This window comes from Myotis davidii, unplaced genomic scaffold (genome assembly GCF_000327345.1).
Source record: "Myotis davidii unplaced genomic scaffold, ASM32734v1 scaffold1047, whole genome shotgun sequence".
Classification (NCBI taxonomy): domain Eukaryota; kingdom Metazoa; phylum Chordata; class Mammalia; order Chiroptera; family Vespertilionidae; genus Myotis; species Myotis davidii.
The window spans coordinates 145,286-149,305 of record NW_006298367.1 but is presented as its reverse complement, the minus strand read 5'-3'; positions in this window follow the sequence as shown (position 1 = coordinate 149,305).

Genomic DNA, 4,020 nt, shown 5'->3' with positions numbered 1-4,020 from the left:
TGTAATCTGTGGACTGTGGTGATGATGTGTCCATGTCGGTTCATCGACTGTAACCAAGGTGCCACTGGTGGGGGATGTTGATAATGGGGGAGGCTGTGCATATGTGGAGTCTGTGGGCAAACAGAAAATCTCTGTACTTTGCACTCAACATTGCTATGATCCTAAAATTGCCCTTGCCAATAAAGTTCATTCGTTTAACATTTTAAATTCACCTGTTTCTGTTTTCTTTTTTAAAATATATTTTATTGATTTTTTACAGAGAGGAAGGGAGAGGGATAGAGAGCCAGAAACATTGATGAGAGAGAAACATCGATCAGCTGCCTCCTGCACGCCCCCCACTGGGGATGTGCCCGAAACCAAGGTACATGCTCTTGACCGGAATTGAACCCAGGACCCTTGAGTCTGCAGGCCGACGCTCTATCCACTGAGCCAAACCGGTTCTGGCGGAACCCACAACCTTTCGATGTACAGGACACTCCAATTCACTGAGCCACACTGGCCAGGATGAGAGAATGGAAGTTTAAATCACCAAGAAATATCACCACATACCCACTAGAACGGTTAGATTCAGGAAGCTGACGACACTACATGTTGATGAAAATGTGGAACACCTGAAATTCTCATACATTGCTGTGGGACGGGGAGGGTGGGTAGAAAATTGTTTGGCAATATTTAAAAAAAATGTTTTTATTGATTTTTAGAGAGAGAGGAAAGGGGAGGGATAGAGCGATAGAAAAATGGATTGGCTGCCTCTTGCACGCCCCCTATTGGAGATGGAGCCCACAACCCAGGTATGTGCCCTGACTGGGAATTGAACCAGCGACTTCTTGGTTCAGGGGTCGACGCTCAAACCACTAAGCAACACCGGCCAAGCAGTGTGTGTGTGTGTGTGTGTGTGTGTGTGTGAGTGTGTGTGTTATTGATTTCAGAGAGGAAGGGATAGAGAGACAGAAACATCAATAATGAGAGAATCACTGATTGGCTGCCTCCTGCACGCCCCGGACTGGGGATCGAGCCCACAATCGGCATGTGCATATGAAAAGTGGTGCAACATCACCCCACCCGAAACCCTTCAGTCTGCAGGCCGAAGCTCTATCCACTGTGCCAAACTGGCTAGGGCTATATTTTTTTAATTCTCACCCGAGCAGATGCTTAGAGAGAGGAAGGGAGAGGGAGGAGGGGAAAGAGAGAGAGAAACACGGATGTTTTGATTGGTTGGCTTCCATATACTCCTAAAACCTAGGCATGTGCCTTGATGGCGGATGGAGCTAGCAGCCTTTTGGTGCACGGGATGATGCTCAACCAACGGAGCCACTCTGGCTGGCTGTTCAGCAGTATTGACTAAAGCTAAACATATACCTACATTGTGACCCAACAATTGATAGGGGGACTTATAACCTGATAGAGCACCTGCATTAATCTGAAAAATAATCATATTATTTTAAATCTTTTAGGACACTTATACTTATGTGAATAGGGGGTTAGGTTTTTCTTAAGTTTCCTTTCCAAGGCCTGTGCGAAGCGGTGGAGGAGGTGACTCAGCTGTGCCTCCAGCAAGCAGAACCGATAAGCAGGGTCAGACCGACCCACCAGGAGGCAAAGCATCATCTCATCCACATCATCTCCTCCTCTGAGGACTAAGGACAACAGCTGACGTCTGCGGACCCCCAGGGCTGTGTGTAGCTGCACGCCGTTCCCAGCCTCACCCCAGCCCCTTCCCCTCTATAACCCTGTCCCCTGCACCTGCTGGGAGGCAGCATTTGAATGCTTATAAGCGCCCTGTCTTCTTGGCTGGCTGGCCTTCTCAATGAACGCCTTATGTGATTCAACACCGCCTTCGTTAGTGGACACAGTGACAGGCAGCCCGAGCCCGCCGGGGTCTCCCGGTAACATATTCATATGTCTGTGATTAGATGCAAGAGAAATGAGTGCACCCAAACACATGAGCATGGCCGTGTCCGTAGCAGCTTTATTCACAAGAGCCAAACCCCCCAAATGACATAAATGTCCAGGTAATTTAAAAAAAATATTTTTAATTGATTTTTCAGAGAAGAAGGGAGAGGGATAGAGAGTTAGAAACATGGGTGAGAGAGAAACGCCGATCAGCTGCCTCCTGCACGCCCCCCACTGGGGATAGAGCTCACAACCAAGGTACATGGCTTTGACTGGAATCGAACCCGGAGCCTTCCGTCCGCAGGCCGATGCTCTCTCCACTGAGCCAGGCTGGTTAAGGCTAGGTAATTTGACAAATAAATGATGGTATTTTCCTACAAAGGAATACTAGGCAGCAATGAAAAAGGTGAATTACGGATATGTGCAACATGGATGAATCTCACAGAAATTATGTTCAATGAACACATGTCAGACTGTATGATTTCCATCATATGAAACATAAGAACAAACAAAACTAATAACTGGTGATAGATCCGGGGTAGTGGTTGCCTTTGGTGGCAGTTCTGTCTGGAAAAGAGCACAAAGGAACTGGCTGAGTGCAGGAAAGCTCTACATCTTGATCGAGGTGGTCACTACATGACCATGTATGGTCTTTATACATGAACAAAAAGAGACAAAACACATCCTGCAGTTAAGTGGATCCCAGGGTCAGGTAAGGAAAAGCTAAGTGAACCAGCTCCAAAAATGCTTTCCTAGACCACAAACCTTGGCCATCAGATATGCCAGGGCATGCGTGCTATGTAGTTTCTGAAAGTTTAGGCAAAATAATGAAACCCTTTAGCCACTGGAGAAGCAGTAGAAGCACGCCGAAACAAACGTTGTTGATATGACATTCCTGATAGAAAAGATACTTTCTTTCTTACAAATTTGGTAACAGGTTACCTTTTCCTGAATTGGCCTTTTCACGGAAAAGGTGGGTTATCACTGGCCTAGAAAAAAGACATTCCTCAGATAATCTTTTAAAAATATTGTTTCTCTTGGCCGAGCTTTTGGAGGTGCTGAAGGGAGGGAGCAGGAGACGGCTCCGCACCACCTGAGCCGGGCGGCACTGCATCTCCTTGTGGAAAGAGGATGCCCAGAAACCGAGTCATTCTGCTCCTGGGCAGACCTGTGGGCAGGGCCATCGGCCAACACAGGTGCCAGCACAGAGCAGGGCTGCAGACATTTCAGCTTGGACAACTTTTAAAGCACATCTAACCCGGGTAAGTTCGCCAGGTAAAATGGACAATGTTTGTTAAATCTGGATTTCCAATAAACAACAAATAGATTTTTGGTATAACCATGTACCATGAAATATTTGGGGAGTACATATGGGTCTAGCATGCACACTCCCTGTTACCGAACGGAGTGGCCCTCTGAATGGGCCTATTTGAAAAGCCATTGATAGAAGTTGAGGTCATATTGACAATAATCCCTAGTGGAAGCTAATTAATCGGTATGCTGGAGACCTTCGCACTGGCGCTCCCCCTTGTGACAGGAAGAATAACAGCTCCTCCTTCCATTTCACTGTGGCAGACACCCCACCCCCTGCCTCTTACCACCTCGTCTCCAGGGCCCCGCGGGCACAGTCACCACCATCCTTTCCCGCAACACAGGCCCCAAGCCACTGAGGCCTCCTGGAGCCAGAAACTGTCCAGGACGCAGCACTGCGGTCTCAAGTGAGCAGCCCTCCTTCCGGAGAACCTCGGTTCCGTGAGATGCGCTCCGTGCCATGTGGAGGCTGGTTCCTAGACACAGAGGGGAAGACCTGGGCGGGGGTCTGGGAGACAGACTCTGCCTCTTAGCCGTGGGGCTCTCCTACCCACACTGGACAGGGGAGCCGCGCCTGTGCAGCCCTTGGCGGGGGGCGGGGGTTCCAGGAGAGGATGGGGGTGAGGCCAGGTGTTTGAAAAGCGGTTGGATCCCCTGACCGGTTTGGCTCAGTGGATACAGCGGCCTGCAGACTGAAGGGTCCCAGGTTCGATTCCGCCCAAGGGCATGTACCTTGGTTGTGGGCACATCCCCAGTGGGGGGTGTGCAGGAGGCAGCTGATCAATGTTTCTCTCTCATTGATGTTTCTAACTCTCT